This window comes from Monodon monoceros, unplaced genomic scaffold (genome assembly GCF_005190385.1).
Source record: "Monodon monoceros isolate NGI ecotype Baffin Bay Population unplaced genomic scaffold, NGI_Narwhal_1 Super_Scaffold_1, whole genome shotgun sequence".
In the NCBI taxonomy this organism is placed as follows: domain Eukaryota; kingdom Metazoa; phylum Chordata; class Mammalia; order Artiodactyla; family Monodontidae; genus Monodon; species Monodon monoceros.
In genome coordinates, this window is record NW_021703765.1 from 57,494,809 (window position 1) to 57,515,445 (window position 20,637).

A 20,637-nucleotide genomic window follows, 5' to 3' on the forward strand; every position below is an offset into this window, starting at 1 on the left:
AAACGTTGAGTACCCTAGGTAATGCTATCTAGCTATTAAGAATGGTGAATTTAGTAACCTAAATTTAGGTGTTTGCTACACGTCCTCTGTGTAAATGGAGTCATAATGCTCTCACCCTATTTCTGTGATTTATTTTCCCCACAGATTGCTGATGTTACATTCAAGCCTATTGCAGCCTCTCTCCCCATTAATAGCTACCACCACTGCTGTACACTACCACCACTAGCTATCCCACATCTTGAGTTCTTTTAATTCTTCTGTAAATTAGAGCACCGCTAACCGAACTCTTCCTGGCATGAATGAGTCATCTTTGCATTTTTATTTTTGCAGTTTAGGTTGTTGAACGCTGGTCATTGTTGTAAAATAGAGGCACAATTTTACAGTCAACGGTTTTAAAAAGGAAAGACCCGAAAAGAATATTTCATGAAACTTTCAGCATATTCAGAGTTTAAAAAAATAAATAAACAATTAAAAAAAAATAACAGAAAAACTTTCCTGTACTGAAGAAAGTCTTTTGTGTACAGATTGGAAGGTTTCACCATGTTTCAGGCAAAAATCAATGGAAAACAATTCAATAAGTCTCATAACTGGCCATATCTTTACAAAATTATAAACAATTCCTATAAGCAATTAGGTAATAATACTACTTTTATATTATTTATAAATAAAATGAAACCATACTCATTTAATCTCAGCCATTGCCAGAGGGCAATAGGACAACATCTGTACTTTTAAAAGAGAAAGGTCTACCATTTACTTTTTTTTTTATTGAGGTATAATTGACATATAATATTGTATCAGTTTCACATGTACAGCATAATGATTTGTATACACTGAAACATGGTCACTACAGTAATTCTAGTTAGTAATGGTCACCATACGTAGTTACAAAGTTTTTTCTTTCTTTCTTGTAATGAGGACTTTTAAGATCTACTCTCTTAGCAGCTTTCAAATGTGCAATGCGGTATTAAGTACAGTCACCATGTACAGTACATCCTCATGACTTATTTATTTTATAACTGGAAGTTTGTACCTTGTGACCCCCTTCACCCATTTAACCCACCCCCCATCTCTGACAACCACCAGTCTGTTCTCTGTATTGACGAGCTTGGTTTTTGTTTGTTTTTTAGACTACACATGTGAGATCATAGAGTATTTGTCTTTCCCTGTCTGACTTATTTCACTTAGCTTAATGCCCTCAAGGTCCATCCATATTGTCTCAAATGACAATATTGTGTTCTTTTTTATGGCTGAATAATATTTGTGTATACGTACCACATCTTCTTTATCCATTTATCCATTGATGGACACTTAGGTTGTTTCCATATCTTTCCATATCTTGGCTATTGGAAATAATGCTGCAGTGATCGTGGAGGTGCATATAGTTTTTCGAACTGGTGTTTTCATTTTCTTTGGATAAATAACCAGAGGTGGAATTAGTGGATTACATGGCAGTTCTATTTTTCATTTTTTGAGGAACCTCCATCCTATTTTTTTATAGTGGCTACACCAATTTACATTCCCACCAATGGTGCACAAGGGTTCCTTTTTCTCCACATCCTCAAGACAACACTTGAAATTTCTTGTCTTTTTGATAATAGGTGTTCTGACAGGTATGAGGTGATACCTCACTGTGGTTTTGATTTCCATTTCCCTGATGATGAGTGATGTTGAGCATCTTTTCATGTGTTTGTTGGCCATCTATACGTCTTCTTTGGGAAAATGTTTATTCAGATCCTCTGCCCAGTTTTTAAATTGGATTGTTTGTTTGCTATTGAGTTGTATGATACCAGTTTTATATGTAGTTTGAATATTAACCTCTTATCAGATACATGATTTGCAAAGATTCCCTCCCATTCAGTAGGTTGCCTACTGGATTTTCATTTTGTTGATGATTTTCTTTGCTGTGCAGAAGTTAAAATCTCAGTATTTTATTATGCAAATATTCAAACACACAGCAAAATTTGGAGAATTGTACAGTGAACCCCCTGTACCCGCTAGCTATGTTTTGCAGTTGTTAACTGTTTATTACATTATCACATATCTATTGATCTACCCATCAATTCTTATTTTTTGCTGCATTTCAGAATAAGTTGTGGACATCTCTAAATAATTTAACATGCATTTCATTATAACTAGAGGTCAGTTTTTGTATATGATTTTTAGGTAATATTTACATTTGTGAAATTAATAATTCTTTAATAAAACATTCTATGAGCTTTTAAGAAATGCATAGACCTTGTATAATCCAACCTTATCAAGATACAGCATATCTCCAATACTTCAGGAAGTTCCTTATGCCCCTTCCTAGTCAATGCCCACCCCTACCCGATCATTTACAACCCTCATGGTAAAGATGACTAGACAAGAATCACTGAAGGCTGGTAAATCTAGGGAGGATTCTTTTTTTATAAAAGCAGATATTTACATGACCTTTTCACATTACAAGAGAGGAAAAAAGAACAGTGATTATATGGTAGAGAAATCCAGCACCACCTGGACTGAGTGATCAAAATTAACATCATCAGAGGAGACACAGATGCATATCATGTGCCTCTACATGTGGTACCCTGAGAAGGATAGAACATCACTTACAGCATTCTGGCTGAGAGTGTATAATCATGAGGAATGTTCTGCTTCTTTTTAAAAGCCACTGCCACCAAAGATTAAGAAATGTCAGTGTCATGAACCAGTAAAGGCAATAGAAATGTTCCAGGCTATCCAAAGAGGTAATAATTAAAGGCAATACCTGCTCCACGACTGTTTTCTGTCCTGGAGGGGGGGAAAGATTATAAAAGATATTATTAAATCACTTAGCAAGGAATATGGACAGTAGGTTAGTGTTGTATCAGTGTAAGTCTATGAAGTCGACAGCTGTGCTGTGGTAACAAGAGAATATCTGTATGTCTTGGGAAATACTAAAGTATATAGGGATAAAGAGCCACGATATATGTAATTTACCCTCATATAGTTCAGGGAAACAAATGTATTTATGCACATGTGTATATATAGAGAGAGAAAGTAAATTATAACACAAGAGAGCAAAACGTTAACAGGAGGAAAGCCTGGGTAAAGGATATATAGTGTTCATTATTTTTTATTTTTCTAACTTTTTGTGAGTTTGAAATTATTTCCAAATAAAATCTAAAATATACAAATACATAAAGTTTTTTTGCTTTGTCCATTGAAAAGATCTAAAACTGACTAAGACAGTAACAGTAATCATTCTTGGTACCCAGATTATAATCAGGAAATATTTTCTCCTAAAAGAAAACCAAGGTTTCTTGGGAAAAAATGGGTGATGCTAAGTCTAGGGCAGGAAATATGTAAGATGAGCTTGGAACATCTTGTCATTTCAGATTTCAGGTCTTGTCAGAGGCCTTAGGAGACAACTTGAACAGTTCCCCACTGGCCAAAAATGCAATAGTTTGAGTTTCATTAAGGGTGTTAATTGCAAAGATTTGAAACCCATCAAATATGTTTAAACCCATGAGTCTATGATGATAAATTTTTAAATTTACCATGGTCATCAGAGAACCAATTTGTTATCTTAAAAATTAGGCAAAAAAGGGGCTTCCCTGGTGGCGCAGTGGTTGAGAGTCCGCCTGCCGGTGCAGGGGACACGGGTTCGTGCCCTGGTCCGGGAAGATCCCACATGCCACGGAGTGACTGGATCCGTGAGCCATGGCCGCTGAGCCTGCACATCCGGAGCCTGTGCTCCGCAACGGGAGAGGCCACAACAGTGAGAGGCCCGCATACCACAAAAAAAAAAAAAAAAAAAATTAGGCAAAAAAGAGGGAAAAAATCAGTCATTTATTTCACCTTCATATTCGTATATGAACTCTTGTCACTGGGTAACCTCATTATGGGTGAGGAGAAATGTTTTTTATTAGATTAATCCAGCTAAAAGAGTGAAAAGAAAGACTGACCATTTTGCAACCCCCTGTTAGTTAATGTATGGGAGCATTGAGGATCAACAGTTGCTAACATTAAATTAAAAAGAGAAAGAAAGAAGGCATTGCCTGCCCTTGCTGGAATGCCCCTCTCCTCCACTCCCCAGTCCTCAGGATCCAGCTGCCATTTGCAGGAAATACCCAGACAGAGGAGCATGCTGAGCTGCACCAAGCAACATTCAGACCGTAGGAAACCCCAACAGCAGCATCGTTTCCCAACAGATAAATTGTACAAAAACAAGAAGAACCTGTAGAAAATAATAAAAATGCCCATATTTCAAAAATGGGCAAGACTAAAATATTAAGCATGTATTTAACAGGTAATTTATACTTCAGGGGAATTTTGTATAAAACTCAGTTAAGGGCTTGCCTGATGGCGCAGTGGTTAAGAATCTGCCTGCCAGTGCAGGACACACGGGTTCGAGCCCTGGTCCAGGAAGATCCCTCATGCCACAGAGCAACTAAGCCCATACGCCACAACTACTGAGCCTGCGCTCTAGAGTCCCCGAGCCACAATTACTGAATCCGCGTGTCCCAACTACTGAAGCCTGCACGCCTAGAACCAGTACTCTGGGAGGAGAGGGGAATAAAGAGAGAAAAATGTAATGTTGGTTAAAGGGTTGATAAGCAGTATATTGTAGTAGGAATGGTAATGATGGAGCTAAAGCTATAGGCAAAATTGTAAAGATGGCAGCTTTTCTTTTGTATGTATTTTCACTCCTTCAGCCTCCAATAAATGTAAACTAAAGTGTTTGGTACGTAGACATTGCTTAATAAATATCTGTTGAATTGTGGGGGAGGGGTAACTGGCCCTAAGGGACTATGCTAGAATCCTCTATCCCCCACAGATCCAAGGAGTAGCTGGGCTGAGTTTGTCCATTACTGAGACTGGGGAAGTTGGGAAAGACCTAGTCCAGCAACAGGGAGGTCTCCTCCTGGTGCTTCAGTGCTGACTGGCAGTCCCGGGGGAGCCCACTTTCCCTTCCACTGCTTGCAAAGAGCTGCCTCTTGGACTACTTCAACAGCGACAACAAAAGGAGTACTTAAGAAAATTCAAGGACAGCGCAAAGGCTTTTTGGAGCTAATAAAAAACATGATTATATAATCAGACAACACAGTAGATGAGCTGAAGTGGGACTTAAATGATTAGGCTATAAAATCAAGTAAAACAAATCCTTACAACACAGCAAAAATACAAAGAGAAAGAATCCTGAAAGAAGAGATAAGATAAAAGACTTAGGGAATAGATCTAGGAGCTCTAGCAGATCTTTTTTTTTCTTAATTGGAATATAGTTGTTTTTCAATGTTGTGTTAGTTCTGCTGTGCAGCAAAGTGAATCAGTCATATGTATACATATCCACTCTTCTTTAGATTTCCTTCCCATTTAGGTCACCACAGAGCACTGAGTAAGTTCCCTGTGCTATACAGTAGGTTCTCGTTAGTTATCTATTTTATACATAGTAGTGTATATATGCCAATCCTAATACCCCAATTCATCCTACCCCCGCTTCCCTGCTTGGTAACTGTAAGTTTGTTCTCTACACCTGTGACTCTATTTCTGCTTTGCAAATAAGTTCATCTGTACCATTTTTCTAGATTCCACATGCAAGCAATATTATACATTTGTTTTTTTCTTTCTGACTTACTTACTTTGTATGACAATCTGTAGGTCCATCCACATCTCTGCAAATGGCATTATTTCATTATTTTTTATGGTTGAGTAATATTCCATTGTGTATATGTACCACAGCTTTATCCATTCCTCTGTCGATGGACATTTAGGTTGCTTCCATGTCCTGGCTATAGTAGGAGCTCTAACAGATTTAGCATATGAATAATAGCTAGTTATGGGAATTTAAAAGGGAAAAAAAGAAACAGGTGGAGAATAGTCCATAATTATACAAATAGAAAAAAATGTTCCTGAGCTGAAGCAAGCCCAAGTCTATCAATTATAAAGCTTAGTGAGCTCCAGGTGGATTGATGGAAGAAGCATGTACACATACCCCTAGATATATTTTGATCAAACTCCTTGTAAATTCTGAGTGTAGCAAGTTACAAGGAAATACAGTCGCATTGGCATTGGACTTCTAACTTACAACAGTGGAAGATAGACTACTGAGAGAAAAGAACTACAGCATAAGAATTATGTACCTGGCCAAGGTACTGTTCACCTGTTAGGGTAAAGGAAGGATAATTTAGGGGTTTAAAAGCTATATCAATGTATTTTCTTACTCTTTAAAAAAAGAAGTTATGGAAGAATAAACCAACAACCTATAAAAGTGGTTACCTAATAGGAGAAGGGGTTAAAAGAAAGGCATGTGAATTGTTAGTCTTTTTGAAGAACAGTCTGGCAACAGCTAACAAAATACAAGGGCTCTTACCTTTTAGAGAAATATACTGAAATATTTCTGGATGAAATGATACCATGAGTGGGATGTGCTTCAAAATGATACAGGAGTAGGATGAATAGAGGTATGGGTTGGCCAGAGATTGATGGCTGTTGGAGCTGAGTGATGAATACATGGGGGATCAGTATAACATTCTGTCTACTTTTGTGTAAAGTCAAAATTTACCATTATAAACACAGTTTTAAAAATACTTATGCTCCTTAATATAGTAGTCATACTTCTGGGAGTATCCCATGTTTATTACAGCAGAGTTTTCAGTGGCAGAAGAAAAAATGTGTAGTCATACAGGGGATCAGTTGCATAAATCAAGGTGTACAGCCACACCACAGACTATTGTGCAGCCATGAAAAGGTATATCTTAACACTGTACCAGTTACTTGGAGAGATTTTCATAAGATATTGTTGAGTCAGAACAGTCAAGATGAAGGCTCATAATATCTCATTTTTGTAAAATGAGCAATGTTTTAAAAATCTATATGTATATGCACATATATTTGTGTAAAATTTTATCAACATGGAGTAAAATCTGGAAGGATGTATCTTAGGCTGCTAATGAGGCGTGTGTTGGGGGTCAAGTGGCAGAGGAAGTGATAACTTGGGTGGAGGGAAAGGAGGTAGAGCTGGACACAGTCATGTGATAATATTTTTGTACACATAAATATACAGGACTCTACAAAATCTCTTGCCCTGCACCACTGTTTATTTAATCCCAATTCCCTTCCCTTCACAACTAAGTTTCTTAAAGTGCGTTGTGGTGCACTTGAAGTACCTTCCATCCAATCTATGTTTACTAACATCGCACGTGATCTTCCAACAACAGACCCCTTAGCTGTCTTTTTGGTCTCTCTGTGGGATTTGACAGTGTTGACTGTGTTCTTCCTAAAATTCTCTGGTCCTGGTTTCAGAGAGGCAGTTCTCTCCTGGCTTTTTCTCCTGGAAGATAATTCTCTTCCAGCTTCTCAGACTGTTCCTTCTCAGGTTCCTTCCAGATCTCATCTCTTTGTTTCTTCCTCATTCTCTTCCCGTACACCCCTGTGTTTATTTTTCCAAAGATTTACTTTCTGGAACCCTCTTCTCATACCAGATAATCTCCCAAATAAAGTTCACCCACACTTACAGCTTTAACTACCATGTATGTTGTGAAGCCTTTTAAATATCTCTTTATTCCATACCTTTCGCTTACGCTTCATGCGTATATATTTAACTGCTCTCCGGATGTTACCACTTAGAATTACCACAGAAATCAGTGTACCTGGAATGAACTACTTTTTTCCCATTTACACTCCTCTTCTTGTTTTTCCTGTCTCATCATTCAGCTATATGTATGTCCTAAACTTGATAGTCATCCTAAATTTGTCTTCTTCCTTTTTCTTCAGGTCAATTAGTCTACAACTGTGTGCACCCATGATGGTGTTAGGCATTGTTTAAGCACTGGAGATCTAGCTGATTAAGAAAGTGGAGATACTAACATAATCATCCCCTAACCCTTGTCACTTCTTATTTTCAAAATATTTGTAAATCAATCTACCAGTTGCAAGCTGAAAGTCATTTGAACATCTTTGTGCTATGTGAAATCAGGATTATAATAGCTGAATTACATAGGCTTCCTCAAGAAAGTAAGAAAATAAGATTTGAAAAATAGGAACATTTCATATGGTATGTTAATACTCCCATTTATTATGGCTACAAACCCTGCAATCTTGGTCTCTTCAGAAAACAGTAGCTGTGAAAAGCAGCTTTGGTTAAAAATCTTTCTATGAGAAAGCAGTACTGCAGTAGGTTTTTCCCATGGAAGAAGTTAGGTATCTTATTTGAACTTACATGTTTCATTAGAGTGAAACACATCTTTTAGAATCTTTTTTGAGTATCACTGATATTGTTTCATGTGTTCATCAGCTATGTATTGATTTTTCAGCATACTTATTTTCCTCATGGTGAATGTGCCTGAATTATTGCTTGATCAAAATCCCTCAAGGAATGATTCAAAAATCATCAGTAAAAATCATCCGTAAGTATCATACAAAGATTTTGAAGTTGCTGAAAAAGACTGATAAAAATACCCAAATTTATTGCTTAATTTACATGAGGTCCTTGTTAGACTTAACGTCATCTAATCTAAATTCAGAATGTGTTAATATTTAATCAAGTATTCATTTTACTGCCCATAGACATTTGTACATATAAAGCCTGATAGCATTGTTACCCATCTTGTATGTTATGTCATCTATGTGACAGATACACTTTAAGTGTTGCACAGTTAGTGAATATAACTGACTATGGATTTCAGAACTTAATAAATTTGGAGTAGATAAAAAGGTACTATACATGTAACATTTTAAAATACGCTTTATTCCATTAGTCATTGTGCTTTGTGACAGTGCTACTGAGAGTAGCTGTTCTACAAACTGTTACTATTCCTCAGGATACAGAGCTTGTGCCAGAATGTACATCAGTGCACTGCTTCCTTCATCATAGAGGAAAAAGTGCTGTGACAAAGATGTCAGCTGAACTAAGTGTGCTTGTGACATAACTGATTTCCGTCTCTGGCACAAGCCTGTTATTTCATCGTTTCATCACAGATTTGTAATAAACAATTGGCAGAGTGGCCTTAAGTTCATGGACCACACTGAGTAGCCATTTTATGTTGTGCATATCAGACATTTATGATATTGTTGCAGGAAATACATGTCCTGGTTACTACAGCTTATTTGTATACAAATGTGTGGCACTTTTAAATTTGCATAATTCTTTAGTTGTTTTCCCCCAACCTCTGCCCTTATTCCACATTACCTTCCTGACAGAATTCTCTCTAATAATAGTGTTTGCTACAAATAATTGCTTCTTGCTACCCTGCTGAAAACTCAGTCATATTCAGAGAGCCAGACCATGCTTATACACCATAATTATGGTAACAGAGGTGTCACACAGTGCCTCCCCCGATACTTTCTGACACTCCTTAATTGCCAAAGTAGAGATTCTGCTGCAAGTTTGCAGACCCTGGTTTTACTACTTAAACACAGTGCCCAGTGGGCAAAGTTGAAAATGCCAGGCATTGTTAAAATAATTATTCATCCTTTTCTTATCTTACTTTGACTGCCAATGATCTGGCCATGTTTATTAAGCAGCTGCTATACACTTTCCTCACTTGTGTGCTTCAGCTTAAGCAAGGAAATGCTCCATCATAATAAATAGGCTACATTTAGAGTCTACCGTAAGACAGATTAGGAAACTTTTTAAAAGACCGTGATATGTTGTTACCCTCTAGTGTTTACTGAGTGCATTTCTGTGTCATAAAATACACAAAATGACCAGTATTTTGAAGTCTTATTTTCTTAATGTTAAAACAGTAGACTGTAACTATTCTAAATATATTGTCATACTTGGTAAACTCATATCCTCAGTTTTATATTTCAGGAGCTATGAAAATATGACTGTTGATACATGCACATATGGAATTATAACAGTTAATAAATCAAGAGGTACGAAAAACAATTATTTAAGTCAAAATATACCAGAAATTTTTATTAAATGGATTATGTGATGTTAACAGTTTAAATATAAGTAGGAAGAAGCATCACCTTTGGAAGTTTTAAAGCAAACTTTTTAACCTTGGAAGCATAAACACTACAGGTAGAAATTACATAGCGTAAGCACCATATTTGGTGTCAGCACCCTTTATTTTTCACATGTGTGTCACTGTAATATTGTTGCTTACAAGAAATGAAAAGGCACTTAAATATCCATGATGTGCAGAGGGCTGAGCATATAGCATGATAAGCAATGAGATATTCTTTAATTTAATGATCAATTAAAAGAAATTCTGGGACTTCCCTGGTGGCGCAGTGGTTAAGACTCCACACTCCCAATGCAGGGGGCCCAGGTTCGATCCCTGGTCAGGGAACTAGATCCCACATTCATGCCACAACTAAGAGTTCACATGCCACAACTAAGGAGCCTGCGAGCTGCAACTAAGACCCGGTACAACCAAATAAATAAGTTTAAAAAAAAGAAAAAATAAGAAATTCTATCACTGTGTTTTGCATACTCTGCTTTTTCTCCTCTGCTTTGTGACATATATGGTGCACTTTATACACAGAGTTCTGATTTTACTTTTTCAAACTTTTTTCTAAATATCACCAGCTACTTCTGCCTGAAACTTAAACAACCAAAACCCCTACAGTTCTCTTATTTGAAAATCAGTACTTTAAAATCAATACAGATTTTATCATGTGTTTTATGTGGATTCATTATATCAACCTAATTCTAAAGCTTAAGAATTTTAAATTCAAAGTTGAGTGTTTTTTTTAAGAAAATTTTATATGTCAAATTTTGTTAAGTAGAGAAAAAGGGAAAGAAATTATGAATACCTAAATTACCATACTATAAGCATTTACTCTTTAGTAGTGTCTATAAAAATTACATAGTTCTATATTTTTTCCTTGTTCATGTATCAGAAAAATAAATGGGAAATTGTGACTGCAGCTGGGATGCTCTCTGGATGCAAATGAATATGTCTTTAAATTTTTACGTTACACAAAATAATAGTCTTCTAAATATCTCTCTTTGAATTTTATGTAAATATAGTAGTCAAGAAATTTTTAGTGTGTTTGCCCAAAATATGTAAAATTGCTTATTGCAAATACCAAAACTAATAGATTTTTTGTTAAAAATATTTTAGCTTGATGGTTTTCCTTAAAAACTGAATTTGTACCAGTGCCTAGCAACTTAAAGTGAGTCTGTCACATAATTATGGTCCTTGAGATATTGCTGAATATTTAAGACTTAAAGCTCTATGAAGGGTACATTTGGGCAGAACCCTTAAAAAAAGACCTTTGACTTTAAAATATATATGCATACAGTTAACTGAGTTTAGCCTTAGTTATATCATCCTGTTTTATCTAGTCATGGTTTGAAGGACCTCCATGTAATATATATATATGTATGTATGTGTGTGTGTATATATATATATATATATATAGAGAGAGAGAGAGAGAGAGAGAGAGAGAAATATCTATTTATCTCTCTATCTATCTATCTATCTATCTATATATATATAGATGGAATAGCCGAGACTGGGTGATTTTTGTCAGTTTCCTATAGTGACATCAAAATTTTTGTAGTGATACCAATCATATTTTTCAGAGGGGGAAAATCTTGGTTAACTTACACTTTATAGAATTTGTTTCTGTGTTACTGACATGTTGGTAGAAAGGCCATGCATAACTAATAGAGGGAGTGTAAAGAATGGTGTGATACTTGATTTTACTTTTTATGTAAATTTTGCTTTTAGACATAGTATTTTCAATTATTGATTATATTCTCTTCCCTCTCCAGCTCACCCCTAAGTTCTTAGCTATAACTCTCTTATCTATATCTGTTACTTTAGAAATACAGGGAAAATATGTTCTCATATGGCATACTTACTTCCAAATAAATGTATGACTACTTTTCTCCTGTATAGTAGAATTAAAATATCTAACCTTTACTTAGGAAAATTGAGGTTTAGAAATGGAAATTTAGAAGAAACTGTATACAGTTACCCAATATTTTATTTTCCTGTCTCTTAAGCTGCATTTCTCAGTCAATTTAGGGATATAAAAGCTGTAAAGATTTGTTTCCTAAAATGCAGGTGTTTTTTTCTAATGTTACTTCCTTAGCTAGGTAACATAAATAAGTTATATAATCAATTCTTAAATATATTAGTTGTGGTTAGTGGACTATTGCAAAGCAGAGGAACAACCCAAATAGGCATAAGAGAAGGCTGCCTTAGTTGTGAACTACCCCTGTCAGTGGAGCCCCGGAGACTCTGAAACTCAGAGAAGACTGCAGTTAGAGAGGACCATGGACCACTCCTGCAGGGGTACACCTGCTGTAGAGGTCCTCCACAAAACTGCTGAAGAAACAAGTTTTCCCCTTTATCAGTATGAAAAGAAATCCAGAGATTTGAGGAAAATCAACTGAATGAAAACAAGAAGGGCCAAAATGAACAAGCACAACAGCTGATTTGGAGAATGTAAATTACATAGGAAGCAGAAGGGTAAGTTCTTCTCAGTATGCGTGGAGACACTGGGGGTGGGGGGCAGTCGATCCACTAACCATAACAAAAGGCCACCCTGAAAACGTCGACAAGGGAAGTCCTTGAAATTCAAAATGTTTATCATTACTGAAAGTAAATATTCCATATAGGACTAAAGAATAGACTGGACATCGCTGCAGATCTAATTTGAGATCTATGAGAAGGACAACATATAAAACATTAAAAAAATACATTGGAAATATGAGAAAAATGGTACAAACATACCCAGGATATGTAGTATTCATTTTACAAAAAAGTGCAAATGTTGGGAGAAAGTTATTTTTTAATGGAAGAAGATGTCCCTTAACTGAAGAAAGAGGGTAATTTTACTTAAAAACAAAAGCAAAACAAAAAGCAAGGAAAGGATACATTTACATGTATCTAGATGTATCCACATCTAGATACATCATGACTTCAAGGATAAAGATTATTTAAAATCTTATAAACACCCAGACTCAGAGGCAAACATGTTACCTACAGAAGGAGAGGGAATCCGATTTCTTGTTCTTAAAGATGTTGTGAGAAGACTGTGTAGCTACAGTCACAACGTTCTGCGAAAATTATTTTGAACCTAGAATTCCATTCTCAACCTGTCACTCAAGTGCAAGGGCTAAAGAAAAACATCATTAGACATACTTTCTATTCCCTTTCTGAAAAAATTATTCAAATATATTACTTTTCAGTGACACAAAATACAAGTCTAAGAGGAAAATATGAAGACTAACTACGGATTTTGATGAAAAATTTGCAAGTGACAGCAATGAGCAACTGGCATATTTTAGGACAAAATGTCAGAGAGCTTTGTGAAAAATGTTATCAAGAAAAGAGTAGATTACAATATACATAGTGTGTGAATTAGATTCTGAGAATTCACTGTGTCATGGTATTGATAACATGAAGATGAACAAGACAGAAGGCAAAACCTCAAGGGAAAATAAACTATATATACAAGTCACAGGCTAAATATTGACAGAAAGCAAGCTAAAATGTGGTCTGAGTTGCCAAGAGGACAGACTTGAGGTTCAGAAATTCTGTTTACTTTATTATTTCTAAGTTAGTTAAATTCAAATAAAATCAAATGTAATACTTTAAGTTATGAAGGATGATTCTCTTGAGTGATGGGGCTATATTATGGTTGGCTTTTCTTTACCCATCTCTATATTCTCCTGGTTTTCTAACATTAACTGTTTTTTACTTTTGTAATAAAAGAATAATAAATACTATTTGAAAATGAAACAAAAACTGTTAATAAATGAAGATCACTAAAGAAGTTTATGTTAGGACTTTTTTATGCATTAGTGCATCTCTGAATAAAAATGATATATATAAACACAATTCCAATTTTTTTTAAGTACTATTCCTGTTAAAAGAATTCATAATTCTGATTGAGTACATTACACCAAAAAAAAAAAAAAAAAGGCTTTCAACATTGTAGACTTTTTGGCAATGGAAATCAAGCCAAAACCATCATTTTTTCCCCACTGTTTGGAGTGCTGTATTAATTTAATCATAAGAGCTCTTATTTTAGTGCTCCTATACTATTATCTAGGTTTCAGCCCTGGATCTCAAGTTGTGGGCAAGTTAGTTAACCTGTACATGCTTACGTTCCACATCTGTAAAATAGGAATTATAGTACATACAGTTCCTGAGTACATACAGTACTTATGGTGGTGTGGTAAATAAAGGTTAAATGAGTTAATATACAAAGACACATAGACTATTGACTGGCACAGAGTAAGCACTTGATAAATGTTTCCTTTAAAAACAGTGAAAACTTGAAATAAAGTTATCATATTAGTCATGTCCAGTTATTTAAAATGAAACATTCAGGACCATCCTTTATATATTATTGCAGTCTTACAATCTTTAAAATGTCATTTTTATTTACCATCGTAAAGATGAAAACTCTAATCAAGTTCACTGGTTTATATAATTTAAAGTAGTCAAGATGGCTTTTTTCCTTTATTTTTTTTTCTAGCTTTATTGAGTTAATTGACATATAACATTGTATAAGTTTAAGGTGTAGGTGTAATTATTTGATATATGTATATGTTGCAAAGTGATTACCACAGTAAGGTTAGTTGACACATCCATCACCTAACCTGATTACAATTTTGTGTGTGTGTGTGTGTGTGTGTGTGTGTGTGTGTGTGTGTGTGTTGTAAGAACGTTTAAAATCTACCCTTAGCAACTTTCAGGTATACAATACAGTATTGTTAACTGTAGTCACCTTGCTGGTATGATTTTTTTGTTTTTTGCCATAGAGCCTACAGTTACCTAATTTACTGTCTTTTTTTTTTTTGTCTTTTTTTTTTTTTTACTGTCTTTAATGAAAGAGTATCTTTTCATATGTATTCCTGAAAATGTGCTTACATATTACCTGATTTTATACTCAGAAAATTATTTATTTTAAAACTCCCTAAGTATAGTATATATGTTATGGTGGGGGGGGTTAATTCTGTACATTGCATGATACATTCATTGTTGAAAACATTTTAAAATAGATTAATTGTATGCAAATTAATGTTTTTAGTTTCAATATAGAATTTTTTTTTTTTTTTTTTTGCGGTACGCAGGCCTCTCACTGTTGTGGCCTCTCGTGTTGCGGAGCGCAGGCTCAGTGGCCATGGCTCACGGGCCTAGCCGCTCCGCGGCACGTGGGATCTTCCCGGACCGGGGCACGAACCCGTGTCCCCTGCGTCGGCAGGGAGACTCTCAACCACTGCGCCACCAGGGAAGCGCAATATAGAAATTTTTAATTTTTAATCTCTGTAGTGAAAGTACAGAGCAGAAAGAGGAGTAGTATTACGAACCCATGTATACTTATTACCCACTTTTAATCATTACCACCTTATGGCCAGTCTTGTTTTGTTCTTTCCATTCTTCCCTATCCCATCTTTGAAGTCATTTTATTAGAAAATATTTTAGTAGGTATCTCTTAAAAGATAGGAGTTAAAAAAAAACCATAATATCATTATCATACCTAAGCTAACTAAACTGGATTACTAGTAAATATTTGGTTATTGTTCCAATAACCTCATAAAATCATAAGTTTTTTTCAACTTTTTCAAAGTCTGAATCCAAATGAAGTCCATATATTGCAGTTGGGTGAGACGTTTGAGTATCTTTTAATCTGTAAATATTCCCTTCCATTCTTATGTTCTTGTATTCTTCTGTTGTTGAAAAAATCATGCGCCTGGCAGTTTTTCCCAAAGTCTGGATTTTGCTCATTGCATCTCCATGATTTTAGTTAAGGAAAACTATTTTCCATGTATTTTTCTTATCGCAATTTCACATTTTCTTTGTTAACCTACAATGAGTTTAGTGGTAAACTGACTTTAATACTGGAAAGGAAGAGTTGCTTGTGGTGATTACAAAGGGATTTAGCCACAGGTTGAGCAGGAGATTATTTTAATGGTTCTGATCAATTTTCTTAATTTTTGTCAAGACAGAGGTGAACATTAGGCTCCTTTTGAAACTAATTTCTAGTACTTAGTATTGGCATAAACTCTGTATAAGTTATCTAAATATTTTACATGCTGATATTGCCCGTAATTTTAAACCTTATTTTTCATCACTGCTTTTCAAAATGTGACACACTCTAATATATATCTAGTATTTATATGGGTTCTCTAATTTTCCTTTTCTTCACAATTGAACAGTCTTTATTTCAGCTTCTGAAGGGGGCTAATTTTTCCATTTTCATAAAATACAAAATACATATGTACTCAAATAATTGTACGGACACCACACTATGTAAAGATGGTGCCATTGTTTAAAAGTAAATTTCTGGCTGACTCAGAAAGGCTCAGCAGCTGATGTATAAAAGCATGAGCTCAGTATAGGAAGAATATTGGAAGTGTTAGTGCATAAGGTGTGAAAGTGCAGGCTATACAAAATCTAAGGGTGGCTGAAAGCCGTTCAAGTGACAGACCTAATCTCCACGTGACCAGCGCTGTGGGAACTGATACCGTGTGGGTGAAGTGGTTGCCACCTGTTCAAAGTGCTGACTTTAAGAAGACGTCAGCAATGAATGAGTCGGACAGTAGTAGTAGTCAATGGCACTTGGACGTTAAACAAAATTGTAAAGTGGATGAATTTGTGTTACATGGTTTGTTTTTTTTTAACGTCTTCAGTGGAGCATAATTGCTTGACAGTGGTGTGTGTGTTTCTACTTGTGTTACATGCTTCTGTTCCTTTCTACAGTCCTCCTGTCTGTCCAGTATAAGCACCCCAACTTGGTTTCTTGATGTTTTAATCCGGTTCTGAAACCCTCTGGTTGTATACTCATTCTGCATTCATTAAGTACCTGCACATGCTAGGTATTACAGAAGTCCCTAAGTATAAGGCACAGACTTGTATTTGAAGTTATCTGTTGGGTAAGTGAAAAACAGAACAGTAGAGTTACCTTCCCACAAAGAACTCCCAGATTCCATAAACATGCCTTTTTATTCTCAGTAAATGCACTATCATCCCTACCATCCTCCGTCCCACAAATAGATAATACCTAAGTTTTTCATTCTCCAGGTGTTACAATTTACACAGGTGCTTATTAATAAAGTAGTATACTTTTATAAGTTTACAAGAAGCTGAAGTGTGCGTGCGCGTGCATGTATTTAAGCACGTATTCATCTAGAATAAGTGGAATGCATAGGGGATATTGTAGAACAGATAGCCTTCTCTTTGCCCCTTGACCTTCCTGGGAAACGATCTTTGACCTCCCAAATCCCAGTGATCAGAACAGCAGCAATAAAATATACACATCTTTTGGAATGGTTTCAAACCAGTGATGTTCCCAGGGGTAAATGAGAAGTTAACTTCACCTCCTTCCAGATCCATTCAAATAAACATATAAGTAAATACGTAGCCTCAAGACAAGTCTCCTACCCAACCTTCTCCCCACAACAGATTCCTACCCCTATGCCCTTCCTAAAATATAAATTCTTGAACTGCACCTCTCCTTGACCGATAATCTAAAATATCTTCTAGTGAAGTAGTTGGAAAATAATAGAGTAACTGAGTAAAGACAAATATATTTAATCTTTGGACTCTAAAATAAATGATACAAATGAGCTTATTTACAACACAGAAACAGACTCACAGACCGAGAACACAAATTTATGGTTACCAAAGGGGAAAGTGGGGGTGGGGTAGATTAGAGGTTGAGATTAACAGATACACACTACTATATTCAAAATAGATAAACAACAAGGATTTACACACAGAACTATATTCAGTATCTTATAATTACCTATAATGGAAAAGATGGAAAAAAATATACACATATATATATAAAACTGAGTTACCTGAAACTAACACAATATTGTAAATCAACTATACTTCAGTTTTTTTAAAAAAGTAACTGATGAGAATCTACATAAACGTGCATAGAAGTTTGGGGAATAGGAAGTAATACACTGGTATGGCAAATGTGTATAGCAAGAAGGAATGAAAGATGGGAGATTATGTGTAGAACACGCTCTGAAGGCGGATGAAGACACCCCAGGATATATCCCTTCATGGTGAGGTGACCTTGGACAAGCTATTTATTAGCTCTTACTCTGTTTACATGTCTCTTAAATGGGGATAATAATTGATGGTATTAATAGTTGATGGTAGTAGTAGTAGAGATAGTGCTTCAGATTTGGGGAAGTCTTTTATCCTAGAGGCAGGAACCCTCAGATGAGAAGAAACATGATATGATCTGTAATGCTAGCCACATTGTTGTTTCAGGTGATAACTGATCTAGGCAAGCACTGGTGAGGACTTGAGCTGGGACAGTGGCCATGGGGATCGAGAGAAGATGGATGTAAGAGATAGTCCAGAGAGTGACACTTGAATGGTTGAATTTGGAAGCTGAGGAATTGAGAGAGTTGCAAAAGACTCTGAGGTTTTTATTTTGCATAAGTGGGTTGTTGTCATGCCAGAGGTGGGAAAACATTGGCTTTTAGCAGCAAGAGGAAGCAGTTGTGGGAGAGAAAGTAATGAGTTGAATGTTTTCAGTCTTGAATTAGGGTGGTTGAAAGGAGTCCAAGAAGTTCCAGGTTAGGCAGTTGAATCTCAGAGGAAAAGTAGAGACTTGGACTTGCCTATAAGTTCTTTAAGTTTAGGGTCATGGTATATTTAGTTTTGTTTTGTCATTACCCACTCCCGAAGTATATGTGACATTAGTAGAATATAGTTATGTTTCCTGAAGATGTGTAATCATTAATATAATCAGACTATTTTAAAAGCCCAGAATCTGTTGATTTTCTTATTAGTCAGGCATGTGAAATATAATTGCTTCGTCAAATGCATGCTGGTTATTTTGGAGAGATTTTGAAGGAGGAGCGATTTACTTTATATACTGTCATCTTCCTGCATTGGTCACATCTGTTCCTTTTGGATTCCATACAAGATAAGATGGAAATTTATGGTAGCCTCAGTAGGGGAAAAGTCAAGCCTAAGGATAATTGTGATCTCAAGTAACATTTAGCTATTCTTTAAATGTCACTAGTGTTAGTTGCAAATATCTTAGAGTGCCTTGAGAGGTACAGAGCAACTTTCAAATGTGTTTGTTTTTTAACAATTAAGTTTCATTTTGCTATTTAGCATTTTCGCATGGAGAAGAAAAATGTTTTAACGAAAAATTTAATGTTTTAATGATTGCTTATTTCTCACTTTTCTTCCTAGTTTCCCAAATAAAATTGTTGAGATGCTAAACATAAACATTTTTTAAAGGAGCTTTTTATCAGAAATAATTTGGTAAAATGTTGTAAATACGAGTTCAAATTTAGTGACTAAATAGATATTAAAGACTAAAAAGATTGCAGCAGATTAGAAAATAATGCAGTATAATGATAACCATGGCCATTTTGAGAACAAGGATTTGAGGATTTGGATTCTAGGTGAATTTCTTACTCTAAGCAATCATCTCCTAAGGGAGGCAGAGCAAACTTTTTTTTTTTAAGCTACTACTGCACTAGAATTCCAAGACCAGCTTGATCTATAGTCCTGGGTAAAGTACATCAAAAAGGTTTGGACTGCTTAGGGAAGAAAAGGGTTTCAACCTGGTCTGACAGTGAAATGGCATCACAGAATTGTAGTATCTTTGCTGGGGTCACAGACTAAGCCAGCTTCATGAGAACCATGCAGGGTCGTTGCTGCTGGTGCTGAGAATCGCGTGCAGAGAGGAGCGAGCCTGTTGGGCAGGTGCAACTCAGTGACCAGAGCCAGGCTGCTATCCTTCCCTGGGGTAATTCCACACTTTTCATCACGGACATATCATGTACCATGAGGCTAACTTATTCACTTTAGAACTTATATTTTTCCCTTTTAAAAAAGTAGGAGTCTCTTTAAAAGAACCATGGGGAATAAAACACATCTGTGTTGGAGAGCATTGCTTAATTACCTTCAGTTGATGAATCAGGAGCACAGATGACAACCTTACATCTCTCAGGTACACGTATGTGTGTAACTCAGAGAATGTGCATTTGACCTTTAATATGTATATTCAGAATGGTAAGCTCTATGATATAGTGATTGAAACATACACAGGAGTATGTGTGTAGTATAATTTAAGTAATATATTAATATGCATAGGCAAGACCAGAAGAAAATAGGATGAAGAAATTATAAAGTGATGTTAACACAGGAGAAATACAAACACATGGAAAAATGAGCCACACCTGTAATCAGAAAATCGAACAAATAGTGGTACCATTTTATACCTATTAGTGTAGTTTTTAAAAATATTTTTTCTGATGTTAAAACTAATACATGTGTTAGGCTAGGAATTTGGAAAGTACAGCAAAACTTGAAAAAAAAATAAAAAGGCATAATTCCTCTGGCCAGAGTTTAATATGGATACTATTTTGGTGTATTTCTCTCATTTCTTTTTCCCTACATACACAACACACAGACAAATTTATATACTGCTATTTTCAACTGATAAGCTATACAAAAGTTTTTTCTAAATTATTAAGTAGAATATCAAATAATTAGGACAACCTGAATGTCCCCTCAGGAGAATCCATTTAAATAATTACACATTAACTCCATGTAATATGCAGCCCTTAAAAACAGTAATAAAGAAAATGCAACTTCAAAAGAAAATATCTACAACTGTTCAATGAAAAAAAGCCATATATTAAATGGGACATACTGTAGTTTGAGCTCCTTATTTTCATAATAGTTGTTTTCATGCCGTTAAAGCCTACCT

General features: G+C 35.5%; 1 protein-coding gene across 9 annotated transcripts in view; it reads left to right on the forward strand.

The window, feature by feature from the left end:
- Positions 1–20,637, forward strand: part of ANKRD12 (ankyrin repeat domain 12) — a 113,591-nt gene that overhangs the window by 68,801 nt on the left and 24,153 nt on the right. Inside the window, exon 1 of one of the 9 annotated variants that reach the window (XM_029223212.1) lies at positions 12,222–12,398. The exons of the other annotated variants lie outside the window; for them this stretch is intronic. The gene's annotated coding sequence lies outside the window, so the exon portion shown is untranslated. Of the gene's footprint in view, positions 1–12,221; positions 12,399–20,637 lie in introns of those variants that run through there. 9 annotated transcript variants of the gene reach the window in all.